Source organism: Choloepus didactylus, chromosome 3 (assembly GCF_015220235.1).
Source record: "Choloepus didactylus isolate mChoDid1 chromosome 3, mChoDid1.pri, whole genome shotgun sequence".
Lineage (NCBI taxonomy): Eukaryota > Metazoa > Chordata > Mammalia > Pilosa > Megalonychidae > Choloepus > Choloepus didactylus.
In genome coordinates, this window is record NC_051309.1 from 188,371,712 (window position 1) to 188,398,172 (window position 26,461).

General features: G+C 48.3%; 1 long non-coding RNA gene across 2 annotated transcripts; it reads right to left on the minus strand.

The window, feature by feature from the left end:
- Positions 1-4,776: 4,776 nt before the first annotated feature.
- LOC119530027 lies at positions 4,777-23,639 on the minus strand. 2 transcript variants are annotated; one of them, XR_005216000.1, is made up of 4 exons: positions 23,598-23,639; positions 23,390-23,498; positions 6,549-8,499; positions 4,777-5,187 (listed from the first exon to the last, which is right to left on the minus strand). It is a non-coding gene; the product is annotated as an uncharacterized LOC119530027 (long non-coding RNA). The 2 variants fall into 2 exon arrangements; XR_005216001.1 differs by lacking the exons at positions 23,390-23,498; positions 23,598-23,639 and adding an exon at positions 13,330-14,559.
- Between the last annotated feature and the right edge of the window lie 2,822 nt (positions 23,640-26,461).

The following is a 26,461-nucleotide window of genomic DNA, read 5'->3' on the forward strand; positions in this document are numbered from 1 at the left end:
GTAAAACCTATGCCTGCTTCTGTGCCTGGTGTGTTTTTCAGTCTCGCAGCAGTCCCAGCCTGTGCTCTGCATGAACTTGGTCTGGGCCAGAACACACCCAAACCTGAAGAGCAGAAACACAGAGTTTTCTAAAACAATAGACTTCAAACTTTTCTGAAATATAAACCACAATAAGAAATAACATTTTACACTTGAACCCAGTATACATACATGAGTGTATATATGTGTGTATGTCTGTATGTGTGTGTATATATATATATATTTCAATATATATGGAAAAAAGATTCATGAGGGAATACTTACCCTTACCATCATTCTGATATTTCTATTCTATTCTATTTTTTAAATGCTAGTCAAAACCCACATCACTGATTTCATGAATTACAAATGGTTGGCAACCTACAGTTTGAAAAACACTGCTCTAAAGTACATACTGTAATAAACACACTACCAGCACTATATAAAAAGTGGCAATAGTAGCACACTGTCATCATTACCAATGTTGCTGAGTGTTCTATGTGTTTGTATGTTACTGTCATTTCAGTTAAAAACTTAAAATTGCTATAGACCATAATACCAACTCTATTCTCTTAACATTGCGATGAATACAAAAGAATTACTTTTACTGAATTCATCTTAACTTGAAATTTGGTGATGATTTGCAACAACAGCCCACGTGGATGGCTAAATTTTCCTACCAGATTAGTATAATTATTTTCCAAATTTCAACAAACATTTTTGTTCAGTGAAATTGGCTTTAAGTCAAGTTGATTGATACAATTTAATGGGGACTCTTTCTTCTCCCTGTTAAATAACAGTAGTTCAAAGACTGGAACCATTTCAAGAATAAATTACAGGGTTGAAAACGGAAATGTGTGCCTTCCAGAATAGATTCAGACCCACAGCTCTCACATGAGAGATCCTCAAAGCCCTCCTTTTACAGCTGGGAAGACTTCTGTTTCTTTATAAACAGGCATGTGCTCTGTCTCCCAGGAACAAACCACATGCAACACATGGACACATGATCCTGCACCCATAGGTACGTTTGTGCATACTGAGACATGCATGGCTCCTCGTCCCCGCCTGTCATCTGCAACACAGACAGGTTCAGGATCATGGTAGACTGAAACCGGCCTTAACCTCTCCTCACATTTTCCCCAAATCAAAACCCACCATAGAATATGACTCCCAGGGAGGAATGTAGACCTGACATCGTGGGATGGAGAACATCTTCTTGACCAAGAGAGGGATGTGAAAGAAAATGAAATAAACTACAGCGGCAGAGAGATTCTAAAAAGAGCCGAGAGGTCACTCTGGTGGGCACTCTTACGCACAATGTGGACGGCCCTTTTTGGGTTCTGGTGGGTTGGAGTGGCTGACAGTGGCTACCTGGGGCTGTTGGGCTGCAGCCCAGGGCCCATGGATCTTGAGGACAGTTGTGTGGAGATGTGGCTAGTGGGGGGTGGCAGTGTGAAAAAAAAAAAACAACAAACCCACGATAAACACCACAAAGAGCCAGGAAACTTCGAGGCCTTAATCATTTCCTTCCCCGAAGCTCCACGTGGCACACAGGACACTCCGTTTCCCTTTAGGCTGACTGTCATCCTGTGAGGAGTGTGGAAGAAGTAAAAACCAAATCCATTTTCCAAAGAATGGAGAGCACAGAGGAAAAACTCCAACTCCGGGCTGTGCTCTTCCATCCACCTCTTGGCTCCTCTTTGCCCAGGCAGGGAAATCCTCCATTTCTAGTGGGTGTTGAGAGTTGGCACCACCTGGCTTTTTGGAGAACAAGAGTCAGGAGGTAGATGAGGTTGAAGAGTGGCCTGAGCTCTCCTTTCCCCCATGGGCACCAGAGGGTGGGAAGAAAGACATGTGGTCTTCTACTTCAAAGCCCCCAGAGCAGCAGGGCTTAGTGTGTATGTAGGGAGGGTGAGGAGAAGGGAGACTATAAAGGACATTTGTAAGCTCAGCTATTGGTGTCATCATGAAGTCCATGGGGGGAGTGAATGAAAGATTTAAAAACAGGGAAATGACACATTCAAATTGCATTTAATAAAGATCACTCTGGCTGGAGGTCACTGGCAAGAGAAATGATGGGACCAAAAAAAAAAAAAGTATCTGCCAATACTAAGGTGGGTTTAGGGGTGAGGGGGTGAATTTGAAATATATTTAGAAGAACCTGGCAATTGTTGCCAGGATACTGGACTGGGCATTGGATGGGTCGTGGTTGCCATTTATGGAAACAAAGAGAATAGATGAGTGTGCAATGGGAACTAGAAAGTTCTGTTTTAAGCATGCTGACTTTTCAAAATCTAAGTACATCTACATGGAGATGTCCTCCAGAAGGGAGTTGGATAATTCAGGTCTAAATCTCCATAAAGAAGTTTGGATTGTGGAGAGATACAGACATCATCAACATACGGGTGGTAAATGAAACCATAAAATGCTTATCAATAATAATATTTGCTAATAATATTTTCTTATTATGTATCCAGCACTGTGCAAAGCACTTTTATTGGATAATCTCATTTAATCCCATAATAACCTCACAAGGTAAGTATTATAATTTTTTCCCTCAGAGAGAGTTTCATATCAGAAGAGAAGACATTGGAGACATGAATCTGAGATATGATGGGAGAGCTATTCCTATAATATAGGTGCAGAGAACAATTTACAAACCATTGCGATTTAAGCACAGAAGTTGACATGTCTTTCCTGGTGGCTGAATTCTCAGCTCCATCCTTGTTTCCTTGCTTCCTCAGAAAGGTCCTGGAGGGACTAGCTGGGCTGGGCAGCCCATTCCTTCAATGCTTAAGGAAGGGGACTGCAGAGGGAGACTCCCAACAGAACTGGTGCTAGCGTGTGGTGCTTTCAGCTCCCAAGTTATCAAGATCACCCAGTCTGAAGGCGAAATTGAAAAAAAACTGCTTCGGTGTAGAGAAACTGCCTGCTATACTATAGTGAAAATGCATCACAACTGTTCCTCTGAAACACTTTGGACTCCAGCCAGGCAGCATCAGTCGGGCTAGGCAAGGTCAACCAGGGCCAGGCAGACAGGAGGGAGGAAGTGCTCTAGACTCAATTTTCAATGTGGCAGACAATTTCCCCAAGACATTTTCTCAATCACAAAGGCCCTGCCCAAACTGCCCCCCAACAATGATCATTTTGGGGTTCATTGTGTGAGGGGAAAGTGTCAGGATCAGTTGGATATTATTCTGAACGATGTCTTTCTTTTTTTTCCTCTTTACTAAGTTTAACGAGGTATTTTGTCTCTCCTAACCTGGATTCAAGACTCATAAAACAAGTGAGACTTGCTGCCATACTCTTCATTAGAGAAACCATGACCTTGTCCTAGTAGACCTTGAGCGCTCAAAGTCCCACATGTAGAGCTGATAAGTTTGAAGAAAAAAGCATGTCCCAGGTAGAATGGTACTGACTGGGTTTTGCTTTAAATTCTTACTCCTGAACCCAAAACTGGCCCAAATATTCCTGGCCTATGTGAGAAAGCAAGGTGAGGTGTGGGGATGGTTGAGATGGTAGAAGAAGGTATCACTAAGACTGGTGGACCCCATCTTTGCAATAACTTTCTTGGAGGAGTTTGGCACTGAGCAGGAAGCTATCTGGGCTCCCCAGTTGAGTGACCTGGGAAAATCACCTCTTTAAGCCCCAGCATACTGGTCTGTAAGATGAAGGTGCTAAAGCATGTCTAAAGCCAGGTTTAACATTCTCTGAGTACATAATTCAAGACTAAGCTGGGTTTTGGTGCTGGCTTGGCTACTTTTGTTATGGGTAAGGGTTTCATAGTCTGTTGATGCATGATGTTACAGTATCAGAGAATATGAGAATATTAATTGGCTATATGAACAAAATATATCACCTAGATTAAGAACTAATAATATATCATATATACACTTGTGTTTATGTGTGTGTGGACAGAAAGAGAAAAAGAGAGAGAGGGAGAGAGAAAGTTGATCCAAAGAAATTGACTTTGGTCAAGACAAGAATTGGGTTGATGGCAAAGCCAGATCTGAAGTCCAGGTTTCTTAACTACTTGTCAGGTAACGTCCCTCACTGGTCTCTGTGTATGTCATATAAGTCACAAGAACACTGGAAGCTCTGATAAGATTCATGTTTAATCAACACCATGTGTAGCATGCTTCCTTACCACCCCATCATCAATATTGCACTCATGTTCCAGCAACAACATGGATCTTCTTTAAAATGGGGGACCCAAGAATTCACCTCTGTCTTTAATACTAACTTTGCATGTAAATTTGCTGAAGGATAATATCCTGAGATCATTTTTCAGAGGTGATGAAATGACTTCATTTAATCAAAGAAGCTAAAAAAAAGGAAATTATCCATCTTGTCCTTCAACGAGGGCAATGTGGGGTAGTAAGCCGAGCCAGCACTAGGCTTCGGAAAGAGGGGACTTCCTCAGGTCCATCATAGTGGTGTGCCCTGGGCAACTAACTTCACCTCTTTGGGTCTGTTTCCTCTTCAGGGAAATTCAGAAATTGAACTAGATCACTTTTAATGACCCCTAACATTCTGAGATTTCATCTTGAGGAATTCCTAAGCAAACTGCCTAAACTTTTAGACAACTGTCCTCTGCCTCTCTTTGCTAGGTAATTTTTAAAACTGCAATAGTGATTTAGATGATGATGGTGGGGATGATGATAGCAGTTAATGAGGAAGAAGAGGAGCTTGGCAACTGAATTTTGTTTAGACTGAAGTAAAAAAAAAAGTAGTTTGCCAGACTATTACCTTCACTCAGTTTGTTCAATATTTATTTAGTAAATATTTATTAAGTGCCCGCTCTGTACCAAGCAATGTGCTAGGGCCTGGAGAAACAGCCAACGTATCTTGAATACATTAAGACAGAAGCATTTATCAGCAGGGATAGTGCCAAAGCACCTAGAGTAACTGAATCTGATCTAGAGTCGCCTCATCTCTGCCACAGAGGGCTCAAGGTTCCTAGGCAAGTCACCTCCTCTCCAGCCCAGCCCGCCCCCCACAACCGGTCCATCTTTAAAGTCCCTTCCTGGGCTAGATTCTGTTCCTGAAAGGCTTCGTTGATGGCTTCAGTACAGCACCAGCCGCCTCACTTGAACGCAAGTCGCCCTAGGTAACCCGATCCTGCAGCTCCATCCCATTTGGAAGGAAAATGGGGAGGGGGAGGGGGACCTAAAAGAAAGGAAAGGAGAAAAATACTGAGAAACATGTTTTGGCAGGCAAGGCCTTCGGAGACTACCATATGTGCTCCACATTTAGCAGCCTCGCTCTTTGATGTTTTTCTGAATGTAAAGACATTATTCTTTCTCAAACTGCATCTAAGTACTACAACATTAAAGCAATGAGGCCAGAACGCGCCGACTGGGCTCTAAGTGTTTAATTCGTCCTTCACCCAAGCGCTTGCCACCGATTAGCTCCCCAATTTGCACCCTGGCAGATGGCAGAGCTGCGATGCCCTCCTTGGCCCCATCCCCCTGTAAGACCCAGATTTGTCGGGATTCTAGAACACCCTAGCGCCAAGTTCGGAAGTAAGTACTTTCCCAAACGCCTGGCGAAAACTCCCCAGATGTTTCCTGCATCGCGGAAACGAGCCCAGGTTGGATCTAAAGCATTCTTCAGACCGCGGGTCACGCGGCCCGCGCGGCGCCCGCGAGCCCGGCTCCCCCGCGAGCTGCGGGGTATGCCTCCGGTCTCCTCACTCCCCCGGTTCGCGCCCACCCGGCTCGCAGCAAGAGAGGTCCGCAAAGCGGAAAATAAAGGGGAAGAGGGGTAGGCATTTTATTACGGTCAGAATTATGAATCACAACCGAAGATCCCTAGTTAATTTACCCTCTAATCTTTGGGGAGTTTATTAAATAGTCACCCACGCACCGATTGTAAATTCCCTCTTCCCTTTGCCTCCCGGTTCCCGCCGCCGGACAAAACAGCGACCGTAATGAATGGACTCGGGTCGCTCCAGGGAACGGCCTTTTCCTGCCGGGAACAGGGAGGCCCAAAGGGTGCCGGGTGGGAGTGGGGGTGATGAGAGGCCCCAGAGGCGGGAAATCCCCGGCGGGTAGGAAGGAGAAGCGTGAACTCCCGCCTGGCTCCGGCGCGACGTGAGGCTTAGCAAACTGAGGAACCTCAGAAGCGAGCCGGGCGGGGAGGCGCACCCCTGGGGTGGCGAATGCCAAGCTCCCGCGACTTCCGGGTCTCCGCAAGCGCTTCCGGGGTGCGCGCCACCTGGCTGGCCTGTGCACCTACAGACAATTCCAAATAGTCCAGAGGAAGATTAGTTCCCATTGGGGATCGGTGGCGACTGTGGCCGATAACAACGCCGGGCGGGCGACTCCAGAGCCCCTCTAGCCGTCAGGTCCATGTGCTCAAGCACATTTAGGAAGAGGGATTCCAGTTGGGCGAAAGCCCCAGAGACCCGCGAAGACTCGGTCTCCAGGCCTTGCCGGCGGTCACTGGGACACGGGCACCGCACAGCCCCTCTTTTACCCCGAGTTAATTGACCCAGAGTAGGAGGAGCAGCCTCCCTGTTCTCTGACCTCTGACAGGGCTCTGCTCCTGGTGATGCGGGGCAATCTGGACTCATCTGGTGGTTTCGGCTCATCTTGAGCCTCAAGGGACGGGAAAGGAGCACTGCCGAGTAGAGGTCACAGTGACGTGCTGCCTTGTTAAACGGGTCAGCTGGAGCGGTCTCCCTCGACGCCGAGGCCCTGGTTATCAGGAGAACCGGGCTGGTTCCAGGGCTGTGATGTGTGTGGGAACGGATCCCCTTGAGGGAATCTCGTGTGTGAACCTGAAATAGACTCGGGAGGCACAGGATACACACGCGCGCGCCTTTACTTCCGATTGATCCCAACAATTGCCCCTTCTCCATCAGAACATTCATTCAGTCAACCAAATGTATTGCCTAAGCGCCTATAGTGTGCTCACTTCTTTGCGGGATACAAGACCGTAGAAGGCCAGATTCCTGCCTGTGAACCTGCTTCAGCACTGGGGAATAGTGCGTTCCTTACTGGAGGGAAAGAAGGGCACCCACTAAAATTACTTCTTGTGCTGCACTTTTTTCCTGGAATGAGTCAAAGGCACCCTGGGAAAAATAAAATAATGCACGCCTGGAGTTCGGGCTCGACTTCCTTTTTCTGACCCTTCCTCAACCCGACTTTCCTTCCTCGGGAGGATATTCAGAATTCCCAAAACGGGGGGTGGGTGGTGGAACAGCCAGCCCAGGTAAGTATGGGAGCCACATGGTCTCGCGAATGAATAGAAGGAAAATCTTCTCCAAATGAAACCAGGCAGATGGGGGGAGATCGAAGCCTTAAGAGAACAGGAAATCTGAATAACCCCGAAGGCAGCAGATTCCATGCCCGGTGGTAATGTGTGAGAAATAGTCAACATTTGGAGCACTGGAGTTGGTAGATTTTTGGCAGCTGTTAAATAACTTCCTGATCTGCAGTAAAATTCACATGACTGAGAGAATGTTTCCGCAATTCCGTTCCCTGGCTCCCTTCCTCTCTCTCTAAGTCTGCAAGCTTAAGAGATTTTACTGGGTGTCAGTAGGTCGACTGTGGGCGCTGGGATGAGTCCTGGCGGCCGGGGACTGCTCCGGTCGGACAAGGGCAGTCCCGGGCTGGCTCATTAATCCGTTTTCTCCCTAGCCCTCTCCTGCAAGGTGACTCCGCGGCTCCCATTTTTGGAATGAGAAACCCAGGCGTTCATTTCCTGTCTGTTCCTGACCCTCCTCAAAGGGTACAAACTAAATGTTCTCTATAGGTAAAGTTCCAAGCACCCCTCCACCTCTCCAGCGCCCTTGGCGCCCTTCGTCTGCGTTTCTGGAACTTGAGCTTGTATAATTAGGACCTGGCCATTATGGAAATATATGCAAGATGTTTACTTTCCTTCGTGGAAAAAATTAAAAGAGGGTCTGAGGCGTACAGCGGGGCTCTCAGCAAAAGGGGCGCTGCCCAGGTACAAAGCGCGCGCTGGGAAGGCCCCACACCCCAGGACCTTTACTCTTCTGAGTTTTTGCAGGGGCGGGGAGGGGCGGCGAAGCTCAGGCCCACTCGACTCGCCACTGCCCGGATCCCTGGATGCAGGAAGCATCTCACCAACAGGTTAGCGAGCGGGCCCGGGTGTCTCCTCCCCCACTTTCAGGCAGCCTAATCACGCACTGCGGACTGGCTCGCGCTGCGGTTTGGCTGGTGAGAGGCCCAGACTCCATCTCCGTCTCGGGGTCGAGATTTTTGCACCCGCCCAGGCCCAATTCGAGAGAACACTCCCCGGGGCGGTCGACCTTGGACTCTCCCGACGTGCAGAGGAAAGGTTAGAAGTGGCTGAAGAACAATTACGGGAGCGCGTGAATCAGACCTCACCTGCTCCAGCCAGAGAAAGCAAATCCGGTTATGTCTCTGCAAACGCGCTTGTGAGACTCGAGGCCAAGGGACCCTGGAGTTTGCAGGGTCGTTCAGGGGGCGGCCGGCCTGGGAGCCACATCTGGTGGTGGGAAAGGAAAATGACGGTCACGTTTCTGGCGTTTCTAGAAAGAAGATGTGGGGATTTTCCCGAAAACACGAAGGAAAGCACGGCGCTGGGGACCACCAATGGCAAGGAAGGGCGCTTTCAGACCCCTATCAGGCAAATGGTCCCGTTTTGCAAGCGTGAAAACAAATTCAGAGGGGCCAAAATGCGGGCTCCAGATCACAACGCCAATACATTCAGGAGACCCAATCCATATGTGCCTGGTTCTGAATTGCGTTAAGCACTTGCCCCTCAGCCTCCGACAAGCAGCTCCAAAGGGATTTTCGCCAACTTTCATAGTCTACGAGTCGCTGATCTGCCCAAATTCCTGACAGCTTTTGAGGGGGTGTCATCCATTGCAAAGTGGAGACTTTCCCTCAACCAGCTGCGGGGGAGTGGTGGGCTGGTAATTTTTCTAAAATAGTCTGGAATGCCTTCCATTACCCTCCTATCAAAAGCACCGTACAGTCGAATTGTTTCAAGTACATGCTTTCCAGCTCCGTGCAATAGCAAACCCTGGAGCGCAGAGCACACGCCGGCGCACCACTTCTCCCAGCACCCAGTGGATGCCAAAGAAGCGGTTGTGTCCGCTGCCGCGCAGAGTCCGAGCTGCACTGGTTTTCTCATTTGGATCCATTTCTTTGAGGTCTTGGTAATAGAAACCACTCTGGTCATTAATAACTGTAATAAGATCAATCTGGCCCAAGTTACTCGGGATGGCGAGGAGCCCTGGAGCTCTCGCGGGGGAGGCGGGAGCGGCGCGCAGCTGGGGTACCCGGGACAGCGGAGAGCTGCGCGGGGACCTGCCCGCGGGCGGAAGACTTTACCCACTCCCACTCCCACTCCCCGCCGCCGTGGCCGGCCGCCTTCAACTTCCCTACCCACCGCCGGTGAGTAGGGGCACACCCGCTGTACTAGGAGTCCACCCGCTCGTCTGCAAATGTGTTGTTTCTAAGAAAAGAACCTCAGAAACATTGACAGAGGGAATTGGGTTCCAAAAGCTAAGTGGGGAAACCGAGTGAAGCAGGAACAAACAGGCTCTATGGAAAGATAGCAACTCAGGCAGAATTCAGACCGTCCTTCGAATTTGGTGCACAATTATTTTTCTTCTCTTTTCCTTTCCCTCTCTTCCTACAGTTTCTCGTCCCTCTTTTAACCACCCCATCCCCACCTGGAATTTCTTGATTTCTTAGAGATTCCAGACCGCCGGAGTATCCGCGAGAACAGACGTCCTCCCAAGGCGCCGACATCCTTGTCCGAGGAAAGGAGACCAAGTTCAATTCGAATTGGTAATCAAATGCCAGTCTCCACGGCCCCGCGGGCCCCGTGTGGTCAGCCTCTTCGACTCCGTGTTCCTAAAGTCCAGTATGGCTTCACCATCCACAGTAAGCAGCCGGAACTATGGCAGAAGACGATGATAAGGAGGAAAGAGAAATATACCAATGCAATGACACTTTCTGAACTTGGCTTTCATTTGCCTGTCAGCCTTATATTTGTCACCTCTGAGTTAGGTCATCAAAAACTGTAACTGAGGAAGATAAAACTGTACAGGAGAGGGAGGAGGACTAGTTAGTATTCAGGAAATCACCATCGTCCTTCCCTTTCCTACCCCCACAACTGTAAAATGAATTAATAAACCCCAGTAGGGTTTTTAAAATACCATTGAATGGCCGCTCATTTAGCTGCTTCCAGGTTTGAAACAGTGCTCCAGGGGCGATTAGAGCCAAGAGACATTAGATTAACCAGAAATTCAGGATATGAACCTGATAGCCCCCAGAACATCACTCCCATGACTAAAAAGGAAAGAGATGGCTCAACGGGGGTGAGTGTGGCCTCAGGGACGGGGAAAGACATTAGTCCATGCCTAACGAAGGCAATGGGAAAGAGGGGATCTTTAAAATAATTTGCCGCCTGGAGCCAGTGCTCTGTACAGCAGAATGCCCCGAAGAGAAGGATATGGTGTTCACCTCCCCAGTTCTTCTTGCTCAACTCCAGCATCAGGAGAGTGAAGAAAAAGGGAAAGGAAAGATGGCCAGTGAAGAGGATCTGTGCTAGGAGCATGTCTTTGTAGGAAAGGAGACAGAAAAAAAAAATCTCCCCAAGCAACTCCCAAATCACAATTACCTCCACCCCACAGGCCTTCCTTGCTTCTTGCTTTTGCCTATTCTGTCTCATCCCTCCTACCTTCTGCAAACTCCTCAAATCCAAAACCTAAAGCATTTTCTCCAGAGTGTAAGGCAGTAGTCACCAGCCAGCCTCTCCATGAATGAAAAGGAAGTGTATGATACCATCAAACAACTACTGGACACGAGCTAAGAGGTGGATGCACAAATTACAATGTATGGGAGGTGATTTGCTTTCAAATGTTGACACATCATCATTTGAATTCAAAGAAAAGGGAGGAAGACCATCCAGTGCTCCATACCCAGTCCTCCCTCAGCTTGGGGGTTAGTGGTCCCCTCTGCTCACTGGACAAACTCTGGTCCTGACATGTGGAGAAATGGCTGAGGTGGCACTTGGAAGTTAGGAACCAAGTCATTGTTAATCCTCTCCTAGGCCACCCCATCCTCCTTAACCTGAGATGTCACTGCCCCAGGCTGAAGTGGGGACTTTGGGCTCAGTTTAGATGATAGTGGTATGAGCAGAAACTCAAGTCCAATGAATTTGAGTTTAAATCATCTCAAACCATGGTGGTATGGGGCAAGAAAAGTACAGAGGGACATATGTGTAGCAGACTCTGAGTTCCTATGATTAAGACATTCCTCTTAACTTTGACATTCTCATGGATATCTTGAAGTGCTGTAACTGCACTCCACTGCTTAAAAAGGAACTAAAGTTCTTAGAACTGGATTTTCCCTTCACCTTACATCATTTTCCAGGAGTATTTGTTAGAGGCTTGTGGTGGGTGGCCCAACTCTCTCTCTGGCCCAGGCTGCAGGACCAGTCAGTGTGCCACTGACCTCCCAGAAGGTTATTAGAAGCACAAAATCCACTATGTGGTAATGCAGAGACCTGGTGTTTGTTTGGATGCACAAATCCAGGATTTTAGCCAAGTCCATCATCTCCATACCTATTTCCTTGCAGGGACACTGGGTTTGGAAATATACACCTTACAGTTTGTGAAGATCCCCATATGCAGACTGTAAAATGCCTGGCACTGAATAGGCGCTCATTAAAAGTTAGTTTCTTTGCCAATGCCCTGGAGGTAAGGAGCAGGTCGATTTTATTGCTCCTCTTTCCTTGATGGAAAAACTGAGGCGGAGGTCGTGGAGAAGTGACAGAAGAACAGACTTAACTCCTCTCTGATTTCTTGGATTGAAGCCTCAGGGCTACCGGTCTTAGTCCTGCTAAGGTGGCACCTTCCAGGAGGCATATCTACAGGGCCATTCCCCACCCAGTCCACTGTAACTGGGCGCTCTGCCAATTCACCAGGCCCGGATCCTGGAGCGGGTGGCTCGAGTCCATTAGACAGCCAAAGGGCAAGCGACTCTCGGTGCCAGGAAAAGTGGCTCCACCCTGGACAGCTGACTGGCTTTCTCCTCTCTGCTGAAGCAACCCCACCCCCATCATGCAATGGTCATAGCTCTAGCCCTTTCTCCCAGGTTTATGCAGCTGTCCCAAGCTCTCAGACATTCTGCCAGGAGGTCAAATAAGGAGATGAGAGGCATTGCTCTCCGCCACCTCGGGGTCCATTAGTGCCATTGCCGACTGTCCAGCTTGGTTCCTCTGAAATGAAGGCTAAGAGGTGGTTGCTAATTAGGAAGCCCAGGCTCCTCTCCTTGGTCAGGGTCTGGAGCGAGGCCTTGCTCTTTTAAACGTTATCAATCTAGCCTCACACTGTTGCCAAAAGCCAGGTCTGTCCCCAAGTCCTTTCTTCCCACAATTGCCCCCTCCACCCCCTGGAAATGTGAGCAAGGAGCAAGCCTAAGACCTCCTCCACACTTGAGCACCCCCACCCAGCGGCCATCACCAGGACCACCTTACAAAGCTCTGGACTCAGACCCAGGAGGTGAGAAGAAAAGAAAGAAGCCAAGAACTTCGCAGGATAAGAACAATTTTCTTTCTTATCACCAGAAAGCTGACGGATCTGGAGCAGTCGGCGGAGAGCTGGCTTGGTGCATGGAAGTATTTAACAGGTTCAGTGTCATTACTGCCTAACAGGGTGTGAAAAGTAATATGAATGTGAAATACTGTAGGGGATATGGAGAGTTTCCAAAGCAGTCAGCGGGGCCTCTCCGCTGCCTAGCCTGGAAGGCCTAGAATCCCTGCTGCCCCATGCGTGGTGCCAAGAGGCGTTGCTACTGGCAGGGGACCTCAGAGGAAACCTGGGGGGCGAGAGAGTGGACGGGGTGGGAGGTGGGGCGCATAGTGGCAAAAGGAGGGGGAAGCAGGGGCCAAGCCAGCAGCACAGGAGAGAAACCGCAGCAAAGCTCTGCAGGCTGGTGCTGAGGTTGACACAGGGCGGCTTCCCAAAACTTCCCCACCCCGGCCCTAAATATACAGAACAAATCTTGGGGGAGAAAAAATAGATAACTTTCATGTTGACAGTTCGATTGAAAACAAAATTTTACTCATTTCATGAAGCAACCTATCAATCAGCTGGGAAAAGATGACAAGAGGTACGCGGATTCTTTCAATAAGAGTTGATGGAGGCGGAGGGGGACTGGAGATTTCCTGGAATGATGGAAATTTCTCCAATGATTCCAGATCGAAAGATCAAAAACCGTACAGACGCAGTGCCCTGAAGACAAGGCTCCCTCCCCGCGAGCTAACAATAATTCCCCCCACCACACCCTCACCCCTCACCGACACTTAGAAGAGTTCAGGCTGTTCCAGGTTCAGGACCACGAATACCGAGTCGCCGCGGGACGCCGGAACCACAGGCCAGCAACAGGGGGCGCCTGTGGTGCCCAAGCGACTGCTCCTTCGGCAAAGGCAGGGCCCTTCAGGAAGGCACAACACAAGGCCTGGAGCCCGGATCGCGCCGGGTGCAGCGGAGAAGCAACCCCTGTTCCCGCCTCCGACCGAATTCGTGACCCTCCCGGCCTCTTCCGGAGACGAGAAAGAGCTCTGCGGCCGCCAAGTGACTACCGTAGACCCAGGACGGGGCCTGCGGGAGAAGCACACCGGCTGGGTGTCCCCGCATTCGTTTGGCATGCTGTCAGTGTGAAAAAGCTTCTATAGGCGCGCTCACATTTTCTGCTACAATGCCGAGGCGAGGTGACCCGCCTCCCTCTTTACAGCATTTCCAGACTGCTTGGGAGCAGCCGGGTGATGTTGCATTCCGGTTTTGGAAACAGACCCCACAACATAATGTTCTACTTCACAAGTTCTAAGGAGTGTTCGATAATTTGTGGCCGCGATCACCTTGATTTTCCGAGGTAAATAACAACATTCTAATCTTAAATCAAAGCTCCAGGACTTGCTTTTGCAGAGGGCGCTGATGAAAGAGGAGGGGAGGTGTGTGTGTGTGTGTGTGTGTGTGTGTGTGTGTGTGTGTGTGTGTGTGTGTGTGTGTGTGTCTAGGAGGGGCAGAAACAAACTCTCAGGCGGAAGGAGGATGGCAAAGCACGGGGCGTGGGGTCAGCATCCGCCAGAAACAGTCCTCGCAAATCACACGCCTCCAGTTTCTGCTCTCGAGGCCTGAACCTTGCGAGTCTCCCCGGCGCGAAAGACGGAATGCACCGCTGGAATTCGAGTTGGTCCTCGCGGCCCCGGAATTTCGCAAAACGCTGGGCCCACGGTCTCCTGGGAAACCTCTCCCGGGCTCCGCGCGCTCCCAGGTCTTCGCCTCGGGTCTGGCGGCAGTGAAGCCGCATCTCCTTCCTTTCCGTCCTTCCTTCCCCAGTGAGCTCACTTCCTCCCCGCGCGGCTCCCTCTCGTCAGCCGGAACCTGCTCCGGGTTTGGCCGCAGCAGCCCCGCGTGCAGGACTCCAGGCGCCGCGCCTTCTCCGCGCGCCTCCGGGCGCCCCAGGGTCCTCCTTCTTGGTGCGAAGGCCTGTGGCTGAGCGATTTCGCAATGGGGGTGGGGGTGGGGCGAGCCGAAACCTCTGAAAAGAGAGAAAATATTTCCCTTTCGCTGCCAGCCTTAGAGCGCCGGCCAAAAAGCTGCGCTTTCTTTCCGTTAGGGATCAGGGAGGCCGAAACTGGACCGAGGGATTCACCTCAACACCACCTTGATTTGGGCCCAGCCTCAGGCGTCGTCCTTTCCTTCCTTCCCCCTTCCCTTCCCTTCCCTTCCTCCCTTCCTCCTTCCCTGCCCCTTTCCCCCTTAGTTTTCTCTTTAGCTTTCCTATTGTTTTTTTTTTTTTTTAAATTCGGACACGTTTAAAAAACAATTTCGAATTTTAAAGTCCACAGCAGCAAAGGGAGACCTACAAATAGGATTGGATTTAATTATTGGTAAAGCTTCTCTCATTCCCCTATAATTAAACAGAGATTCTAGTGGGCTTCAGGACCAAATGATTATTACAAGCATATTTTACGTTTACATTGAAATGCTGTCCCCGGGGTGTAATGCAGGATCTGGCTAGATTTATTCAGGTTTCGAACCCGTGCGCTGAGGCCAGAATATTGCTCCTCAGCTAAGCAAGGATGGTTGTGGGAGCTGTTGTTTGGTTCCCTCTGCTGATGTTTAATTTTGTGCTTTCTGTTTCTGCGGCCTGAGGAAAGAGCCGATGACTTCGAGGCCCTCACTGTCTGGCCAGGGCGCCCTTAGCCTCGCACCACACTGAGACCTACTCCAAAGGGTTTAGTAAACTTTATTTATTTATTTATTTATTTATTTATTTATTTATTTATTTATTTATTTTAAGCTGAATTCGTACAAAACCCAGAGCCTCCTTAATGGTTCCCCATCACAGAGAAAGGCACATCCAGCACAGGCAGTATTTTCAGCCGGGACAGCAGATCGGATCTGGTTACCCTGAAGAAAGCCTATGTTTAAAATAAAGAGGCGTGTTTCGAAGCTCCGCGATTTTTCTCCTCCCGCTCTCTCTTCCCAATTTCATCTTCCTCCAATGAGGTAACCTACCATCCCGGGCCCCTGCAATTCCCTGTGAATTGGCTCTAGTCCCTGGCCGGGACACAGCCTATTTCACTCCCAGGGACACGGCCCCCTCACCCTGTGCCCCCGCAGGTCTGGTTGTCCCGCAGCCCACTTCCGCAGCCCACCAGACAAGCTGAAGGCTCATGTCTTGTTGTCACCAGATCCATGAGTGCTTTTGATGAGAGCTGCTTTCCTTTTGGAAACAGCATGCCTTCTCCCAAGGAGAGGAGAATCTATTCTCCTAGGCTGGCTTTAAAAATAAATAAATAAATAACCAAGACAATGTATCTGAAAGCTTCTGCCTCCAATAGCTGTCCTGGAGTGGAGTAAGGACGTTTCAAAAATGGTAGAGCTAGGACTGCTCAATTAACGACCAGATTGCCGTTTCTCTGGCTACCACTTTCCCTCCCAGGCCCTCTACATCATTCTTTTTTCACATCGTTTCCTACTGCAACTTCCTCTTTATTTATGCCTGTATCTCCTTCAACCAAGAGATCATTATAAATAACTACCTAAGGAGAAATCCCCCACTCCCAGCTTCACTAATTGATGGCAGCCAAGTTCATCAGTTCCTTGGGGCTTGAGCCTTCTCATCTAGAAAGAAGTGGTTGGGATCAGATGAACTTGAAAGCCCACCTCTACTCTTACATTCAAAACTTCTAAGGAAATTTTTTTTCTTCTCTATTCCTAAACGATTAAAGAAATATAAACATTCCATGATTGTTCTGTGCCAAGATGAGGATGAGTACATTTTAAACTTCTGATGGTGCCCTCTTTTGCTGGCTCTCGGAGACCAGCCCTCCCTTCTGGGTAGGAAAGATAGCCTCAGGGGTAGGTTTCTCAAATACAGCCACCACCCAAGGCCACTTGTGGTCACGTGATTCATTAGGACCCTTAATCCTCATCAGAGTGCTAGCATCAGACTCTCTGACCCTGCCTATTCAAGCACTGCCAGTGAAACCCCATAAAACTGGACAAGGAGCTGGCAACATGTGCACACATTAATCAGAGTTATGTGAGTCTTTGGTTTCCAGAATGATGAACAGCTTCAGAGCTGCACCAGGCAGAGGGTTTGGGGTCCTTTTCACCCACCAATGCCCTTTGGTCCTACTAGGATATCAGTTGAGCACAGTGGGTGATCTCAAAGTTAACCCCCTTCAGAGGGATGCCTTAACTGCAGTGACTAGTTAAAACCTGGCAGTAGGTGATTTTCCCAAGAGGGGCAGATTAGAATCCGTCCAAAGAAGGAGTAGAAAATCAGCAGTGAGTTTTCATTGTTATTATTGCATCTGGTGTTATTATGGGAGAGGGGTGGAAGAGGCCCAAAGTGAAAGAAAATAATTTTTTTTTTTGTATTAATGGAAAGTATGGCTGCTTAGCAACCTTAACCCCGTCACACACACATGCAGGCATGCATGCACTCACACTTACACATATATGCATGCACACACACACACATAAACATTGTAATGGCTATAGTCCATCCTGAAACTGAAAATGCTTCCAACCCACTACAAGGATAAGCAAAGGAGTGGTGAGGAGTAGCCTGGCTAGAATCAACTTAATAACCACACAGGCTGGCCAGGTACAAGAAAGACACAAAACACCCCAGTGAGCAGAATGACCCCATTCCTGGCAAAGGACCCTGTGCATGGCACTTCTCCTATAAGAAGTGTGTGTTCTCTTCTCCATCCACATTTGATACATAGGTGGAGGATGGTCAGAGTCAGATCCAGGTAGCCTCTCTGTGCAGAGGCTGCACTGATCAGAGGCCTGCACTGACGTAACTAAAGGTGTTACCTGCTCTGTATAGGGAGTGGTCAACTCTGGCTCTATCTTGTTGAATTGCAAAGGACAAAATGTCTGAAGTCTATCAAATCTACACATATTTACGTATTGCACTGCAGAAGTTATCTGAGTTGTTTTAGACAAATGCGTATTTCCCAATTCCTTCCACCTCCATTTATAACCTATTCAAAATATCTACAGGCTAGAACATGGCAAAAACCTCTCTTACAGCCAGAGAAAATTTGTGACTTATTTAATGCATAACAAGTCAGTCCTTTTCAATTTGAGTTAGAGGGAGGTGGCATGCCAAAAAAAAAAAAAAAAAAAAAAAGGAAAACAACATTCCCACAATTCTAGAATTTGATAACCTTGATCTTATTGCTTCCTTTCTTTCTTCCCTTCCTCCATTTTCCCCCTTTCTCTCATTCTTTGGCCTCAGTCAGAGAAAAGACAAACAACCCAATTTGGAGCCTGAGGGATAGTTTGTTCTGCAAAGGTCCCTTTCTTTCTCAGATACTTAAAATTACAATCAGGGGGTCTCTTATGCCCTGACCAGATTGTGTTTGGTGTGAGCCTCTTAAATTCCTTCAGACTTCTAGGTATTTCTCTCTCTCCTCCTCCTGAACAGCAGAACAGATACAACTGAAGTAATCTGTATCATTCCAGAACCAGGGATTATTTTCGTAATTGCTTTTCTATGCATTAGGAAGCTCTGGGCGGAGGCACAAGAAATAAATAACATTTGTTGAGGGCAACAGAACAGATAGTGAAAGACTTTTCACAAGTACATTTTGTATATTTTTAACCATGAGGATGTACTGCCTATTCATTAGAAATTAATCTATTCAGGTTATAAATATAGATACACACATATATAAGAACTAGTATATGCTGAATATAGTTCAACACCACATATTGAGGAGGAGGGTTTAGAGATCATCTACTGAGTATCTGGTATCCGGTATCTGGTATTTAAAACATGTAATAAACTTCTTTGTTGCTCAGTGGGTCAAAAGTTGGAAACATGACTAGAAAATAATATTTATATTGCAGAAGAATAAAACTTCAGATGAGGCAAAATGCATACTTTTCATCTCCTCCCTCATCTTCTTCCCGAATGGAGAAGGTTTGCTGATTTTCACTTGCTCCTCCGGTTAAGTCAGGTCACTGGGAAAACAGACTTTCAGGGCTAGCCAAGTTGTCAGTCCCAAGTCCAGAGGCTAAGCCAGAACACAACGGAAATGGATTGACATTTTTTAAATGGATGTTTGAAAATGGACATTTTCTTTTACAAGGAGGACACGACTTTCCTAGAAATGGCTGCCTCTTAGAGCACTACACCCACCACACACACACACACACACACACACACACACACACACACACACACACACACACACACGGCTTCTCACCCCTCTCAGGGTGGGCTGAATACTGTACCTCATTTTGTCTGCCCCTTTCCCAAGACTTTAACCAGGTGTAAAAGTTCTTGTTAGGCAAGTCCTACTCAGGAAACTTAATGTTTTAATTCTAAATGAAAAAGGGAGATTAAAAACTCCCTTAGAGATGTGAACTCAGAAATAAAAGGGATCAACTAAGAAGAGAGATGAATAATCCACCCCACTCCACCCTCAGGTCATTAAATGGATGCCTGGATGCACAAACGACTTTAAGTTAGAACTGCTGTGCTCTTCAAGAAATATGGAAATAAACAAATGATTCCACCCCACCAAAGGATGCAACTCTTTGACTTACAGTGATATTTATGTATCCTAGAGTTTTTCCTGTTGCACGGTCTGCTAGCAAACAACTGCTCTCATGGCAAAGGTCAAATTGCAAAACGGAAGACTTTTAAAACTATGTCGTATCTAAAGATATGATATAGAGAAAATGGAGAATAATCTCTGCATCTGTGTTAATAAACAGATCCTCTCCTGAAGCACAAAGTCAGATTGCCTTTCCCATAAAGGCAGGTGGTTAACTATCTGATTTCCAAAGAGATATTCAGTTATATTGGAAACTGGGAGGGATTTCAGAGGAGCAACCAATAGAACAAATGTGTTATTGGGGAAAATGGTGCTGCAGGGAGGAAAGGGAAGGGACACCAAAGATCCCGTGGTTTTTCCAGCTTTTTGCAGAAGTTGAAATATATGGTGCCAGGGTCTTCCAAAGATGACAAAGGAGAGAAAGTAAAAATATTTTTCCCCAAGGCATGCCTGTTCCCAAATAAAGACAAATCTTCAGGTTGGAGACTTTTCCTTCTTCCATAGGGAATAAGCACAGGTCACTTAGAACCAATTTTCATCGTTTAATAAAAATAACAGTGTGATTATGGAGGCAACAGAAGGAGTAAAGATGTTCGTGCTAAAAAAAAAAATCTTCAAGATCGGGTCTGGCACGGAGGGAGAATATTCAGACGGGTTCTTCATATTTCAAGTTTTAAAGACACTCTTCCTCCCAGAAGATATACTTTCATTAGGTCGTAAATGCACCAACAGATGAGAGAAAGAGTGGTGTGTGTGTGTGTGTGTGTGTGTGTGTGTGTGTGTGCATGCGCGCGCGCGCGCTCTCCTAATGTCGGCGCACGGGTGTGCGGATCCGGTTGGGACTCCGTTGGGGCGAATTCTCCCCCACACCACCCCGCCAATCCCTGCGGGCGGAGACCAGGTGAATTGAGGGAGCCCTCTGTGAGCCTTTCTAAGGTGCGCGTTGGCTTAGGGTTTCGGCTTCGGTTTCTCAGTTCTTACTTTTCCCTGTGGGTTCCACCAACGGCTTTAAACTGCCTTTAAAGCCCAGGAATGTACTTAACTACAAGAAGGATGAAAAGACAGGGGTGGGTTTTTTCCAGAGGGTTTTAAAAATATTTAACTCAGGGAAATTTATTAGTTGGGGCCTCAGTGCCTGAACCTGGGTAGAAGGCAAATGGGTTATTTTGCGGCTTTCAATTTCCTGCTAGACTCTAATTCCTGGATTGGAGAGGTATACCTCCCGCAACACCCGAGAGGCCAGATTGGGTGTCCTAGAAGGTTAATGCCCTTCATTTCCCTGCTCCCTGTTCCAGAAAACAGAGGACTTTGCACACATGGAATGGCCTTGTCTCCGCCGGTCATTTTGGCTACTTTCAGCGCATTTCTCAAAGTGAGTCGGGGTTGTACAACCAGCTTCAATAGCTGCGTCTATCGAGTAGAGGAGAATCTTTAGATTCACAGCACTGATCACACTTGGACATTGGTAGCAGTTAAAAATGTTTTTAAAAATACCACCCAGATGATATATTATCTGTCCAGGCCGGATTAGCAAAATGCCCGCATACCCCATGCTTAAATCACATCATGAAATGCTAAGAAAACGTGTCAGTAGAAATTAGCACGCGACAGAGAAAAACTGAAGCAATAATTATTTCCCTCTTTTTTGATTTCCTGCTTCTAAGCAAAGCGTTTGTATCAAGGGTGAGTTAAGTAATTAATGTGCATTAAAAGGCAAGTAGGTCGCTGTCGTTTTAGCCCAATCACAGTTCATAGTTCAAGGAAAACTGCCTTTAATTGACAACGTGTATATTCCTCTGCTCTTCTCGGGCTGCCCTGGCAGAGACGCCCCAAGTTTATTTATTTCTAGGGCTGGAAACAAAACAACCAACCCCGTCTGCTGCGTAAGAGATCCCTGCAAGATGAACTGCCGGAGAAAGGCTTTTTGACCCTTGTGGAAATTAGTCATATTGACAGACGCCCAGGGAAGGTAAATTACCCCGCGCGCTGACGTTACGCAGAAGCGACCCGGGTTCCGAGTCCGCCGAGGCGCCGAGAGGGCGAGAGGCTCCCGGTTCTCGTCCCCCAGATTCCGAAAAAGCCCCACTTTGTTCCTCTGGCCCTGGGATTTCAACGGGAAGGCGACGGAAAGAGCGGTAAAAAGGTGCTAGAGAAGAAAAGGGCAAGAGAAAACCAAAACATGTTGAGGGAAAGAGAAAGGCTGAGCGCAGTAACGTGGGTAAGCTGCAGAACCGGGGAGAAAAGGAGCAAGGTCCATAGGGGAGGGAGAGAGGGAGGAGGCAGGGAGGGAAAGGATCGCGCGGCTCCGGGCGCCCAGACCCACCACTTGGGAGGTCCCGGCCCCAGAGCAGGCCTGGCTGACCGTCCCCCGGGGAGGCTCGCGGCTCGGGAGGGGTCACAATTACACCTCGGCTCCAGGCGAGGACTTAAAAACCAAGCGGCGGGGGCTGCAGTCTGGAAGCAAGGCCCTGCGGTCCTCAGAGAGGGGCCAGGCCGCTGCTCGGGAACCTTTTACAAGGCATGTGGGTACAAGAAAAAAAAAAAAAAAAAAAAAATCAAGATAAATCACTTTCATCCAGCGTGGGCAGTAAAAGCAAAAGCTGCCTTCTAGAGGGGGCGAGCGGGAGTTTTGAAATCATAGTGTGTGTTTTGCTTTTGTATAGAGTTTTGCGGGTTTGCGGGATAACCGAGGGGAAATTGTACAGGAAAAGGCGGCTAGATTTGTTTTTCTCGGGTGAGTGTTTTAACGAGGGGTCCACAGGTTTTCCCCAAATCAGCTTGTGTCCCAGGACTGCAAGCAACTGTATACATCCATATGGCTCATTACACAAACCCGCGGAGAATCCGTGCTTATTATTTTTGACATAAAATAGGATACAGTCTTCCCACTTTTCTTCCTTTAAAAAACAAACACACACACACACAAAACAGAGTCAGCGGAGGGGGCCAGATTGAAAAACGTTAAAAGCATAGCATCTGATTTTACCAGAGATTAGGCCGGAGGGCTTCTCTAAGAGTAACCGGCATAGCCACAGAAGACCCGGGTCAGGGCGCAAAGAGAAGGAGAAATTCGCCTGGCGGCTGCATCTCAAATTCTCGGTCTAACTCGGGCCCAGATGCTCGGTTCAAAGGAAAGAATCCCGACACCAGGGCAGGCCGCACTGGTGGAAGAGACTGGCCACTTCGCGGCAAGGCTGGGGAGCGAGAGGGAACTGGCTTCTCCCAAATCCTCAGCCTCGGGTCTGCGGTATTTTTCTTTTCTATAGGGACTCTTTTGTAAGCTGAATCCAGGTTTTTCAGGCTGCTCTCACCGGAAGGGGATGGAGAGTAGACGCGGCTGCGGGGTATTTTTAAAGAACAAATTGCTTATCTTGAAATTAAAACCAAACAAAACTCTTTTTAATTCCCCTCTTTCGGGTCTCTCTCTCTTTTCCACGACGCGAGGTAGCGGCGCACGCCGCATTCCAGTAAGGGGACCGCGGGTTAGGGATGGGTGGGGCCTTGAAATCCGCTTAGAATCGGGGTGCAGTGCGCTTTCTTCTCAGTCTCTCATCCCTCCTTTCCTAGCCACTGTTCCCCCCAGTTGCAGGCCTGGGCACACGTGGGAGGGCGAGGTGGGGTGGAGCTGGGGTGGGAGCGGCGGAGGATCTCTATTGCCTAAGAAGTATTTATTCAGGAAGTTATTTATTTTTAAATGAAGCCTTAAAGTAAGTCCGGAGGTTTCTGCAACGGAGTTTCCAACCTGAAGGGTCTCCAGGAATAGACACTGGGGGCCCAGACTGCTAACCCCCTAGTTGGATAATATTTATTCTGCAGAAAGCCGAGTTTAGAAGCGCCTCCTCTCACCCTGAAAAGGTCCCAGTCCAGCCTCTCAGTTTGGGCTGCAGCGGAGACTCCCGCAGTCCCCATCTCCCTGTTCTCCATCCACCTCCCTCCATAATGGACAGTGCTGGGTCCTGCTGACTCCAGAGACCCGCCTTCTCGCCGATTCCAGATCCCAGCAGATAACAACCATCCCTCCATTCTTGGGCTCCGCGCTGCCCCTCGAGGGTACCCAGGAGAGCAGGACTGCGCTACCCCAGGGAAAAGAAGGAAAGGAAGAGGGAGCCAGGCCAGATTATTCTCTGCTTCCGCCTTTACGCGCGCCTCCCTCCCTCCCTTTTCCCGCTTTCTGAACTGGGAATATTCGGGCAGTGCAGTCCACTCCCGTTTACGGCGTGCTCCAGAGTCTTCCCCGCGCCCCGGACACCGCGCCCCTACCCACCGGATTGCTTTCGGGGCCCCTCGTTGCTGGGTCGTCGACGCGGCGCTGTGGCCGGGCGAACAGGAACCCCCAGGCCAGCCACGTCTGCATTCTTAGCAGCCGGTTAGCCCTGCGGGGCGAAGATGCTCAGAGGAGGAGAATGTGCAGTGAAAAAAGAAGGGGGGATTGAAAAAAAAAAAACAAAAAACAAAAAACAAAACTAACATACACACGCAAAACCAACTTCAGGGTTGGATTTTTTCAGTTCACACGAAGCGATCTGGAGTATCTGGAGAAGGTTTTTGAAGACGTTTAGGAGGGAGGGAGAGTTTTCTGCTGAGAAACTCAATCTGCCATACAGTAGCGGCCCCATCTGGGATCTGTCACTGCTGACAGCACCACAGGGCACAGCCGTGATCTTCTGCACAGCCTGCACTCCTCGAAATACCCTCCTTAATCAAAGGATGTCTGCGCGCCGGAGCTCAGCTGACTGCGCCAGGAGCAGAACTGCCAACAGATTCCACCCCCGTCCCCGTCCCCGCCCCCTCCTCACGTACACAACCACTGCCCCTCTCCTCTACCCAGCACATTAATTAAAAGGGGGGAAAAGATAGAGGCTGATGTCATAGCTCTCAGAATATCATAAATGTAAAAGAGTCACCCTGAGAGAATCCCTGAAAATGACTTTAATGAATAATTTCAGAGACAGTTATGGCTTATGGTGATTACTGAGCTAGAACATGAAAACCAGATTTGTAGAGCAAATGGGATGGTCAGGGCCTGTGGCCACTTTCTCCCATTAAACCCCACCAGTTTTCCTTCTACCAGTTCCAGTTTCAGACTTAGCTTGCACTTTCAGGTTGTCTTCTTTTAAAAGCAAAACCAACAAACACATTTTTATTTTGCTACATTTGTGCCTTACCCCAAAGACAAAACTGTCAGCTCAAAGCAACAAAATCAACAACAATGCATTTTAAATTGAAGGCCACCATGCTCTGGAGTCAGTGGCCACTGACTTCCCACATTTTACAAAGGTGGGATCTATTGCCATCCTAATTTAGAGTATCTTTTCTGGCCTCTCTAGGACAATGTACTTAATGAAGATTGAAAATTGTTTCTGTTCCTGGGCAAGTGCAGTGTCCTAAATAGTCTCAGGTGATGGAGCAGCAATGGACCCAACCTCTTTCAGAAGACTCTGCAGTTATACTTGATTCTTCAGTTTATGTTTATTGCTGGGTTGAAAGATGATTTGTTGCTACAACAGGGATTGATATTTTAAAACAGTTTATCCATCACAGGGAAGCATTGGGTGCTCATGGTTGGTCAAGCATTAAAAACAAATGGGGTGTTGGGCTATGGGACTGGTGAGTACCCTCTGGTCCTTTATATAAATGGCTTGGATGCTTACAAGCCTCTCGTCTTTGCTTGTACATATAAACTGGGATTCTCTGGGCCTGTGTTGATCATTCCATCTAATTCAAGAAAAAGTTCATTTATGTTGTGAGCATGAGAGGCAAAGGCAGTGGTGTTTTTTGTTTTTGTTTTTGTGGGTTTTTTTTTTCTTTGGTGTTTATTCTTATTTCATAAGTGGCGTGAATGATGCCAAATACTGGCTATTTGGCTGAATAGATGCCAACATAAAGGCAGATCATGGGGGAATCCATTTATCCGCCCTGTGGGAAACTGTCCTGTGAGCGGCCTCTTTCCTGCGTGGATCCAGGGTTCCCCAAGACCTTAAGGATACAATTGACTAAAAGCCTCATTCCCCAACTCTATGCCCCAATCCACAAGTTCAGTGTTTCTTCTCCCTTGACCAGGGATAGGAGGCGGTGGGGGAAAGCCCTCAATGTGATGTTTTCCCTGATTTAGGGAGGAAATGACCTTTTTCCGTTCTAGATTACATAAAGACACTATGGAGTCATAGTGTATTGAGTTACCACAAAGAAGTGAGTAGGGGAGAACATTTGGGAAGTTTGCTTGTTTGGATTCCCCCTTTATTTTTTCCCCCCCCTTTATTTTTGTTACCCTTGGCCCCCAAAATAGATATCCTTGTCACTCCATTCAAATAGCAGGCCATGTCTTCCTTTCCCCTCCCTAGCTAAATTCACTGTAACCTTTGACTGAACACTCAGCTTGCCCTCTGCAGCCCGTGCAGACACAAATAGCATCTTCAGAGTTGCTCGGAATCCTTGCCTTGCCCAATTAAATCGAAGTGCAGAGCTGATCCATGATGTGGAGAATTATCTACCTGTGGAGACTTTAAATAACGCAGGCCTCGCTCCACCCCACTCCCATCCTTCATAAAGAAAACCCCCTAGGAAGGGTCCAATGTTTCACATCGGCCATCAAGCGAGTACCGAGTGTTGGGGCAGGCTGCTCGGCGAGGGTGGGGGTGGGTGTGGCTTCAGGCAGTGGTTCCTGAGTATCCTGTGGGAACTTGAGAAAATTGCAGACTCCGGGTCCCGTCCCTGACCTACTGAATCAGAATTTCTGGTGAAGGTGGGGTGAAATGGGGGCAAATTTTGTAATTCTGTGAAGTTTCCCGGTGACTTCTGATCACTAGCCAGATGTGAGAAGCTCGGATCTAAAGAGTTCAGGCGCTAGTTTCATCCAGCACCCCTTACTCCGCGAGAGCCCAGGCCTGAACCACACGGCTCCGGGGTCGGAGGTCTGCCCATCCGTCGGTCGGTCCAGCAATTATACAAATATACTCAGCCCCTGCTTTGGTCGCTAGCCATCCTTGCCCTCGTGGTCAAGTTTTTGTCAGTGTTTGTACCAAGGATAACTCCTGTGGCTGCGGGGCGGGGGATGAATATCTAGCGCCTAAGCCCATTAGACCCATTAGGTTTTAGTGGCAGGTGCAAAGACTGGCGCCTAGCTTGGAGCTGGGAAAAGAAGCCGCCTTTCTGTAACCAGCATCTGCCTGGCCGCCCCCCTAGGCAGAAACCCTTACCATTTTGGCTTGAGGGCTATAGGGCCGAGTGGATGCCAGCGCAGGGCGGGGGCGAGCGGGCAGCCCAAGAGCTGAGCTTCCACTCTCTCCGCTCACCCTCGGTCTGCACCCTCACGGCTCAGAGATCAAGGTTTGAGAAC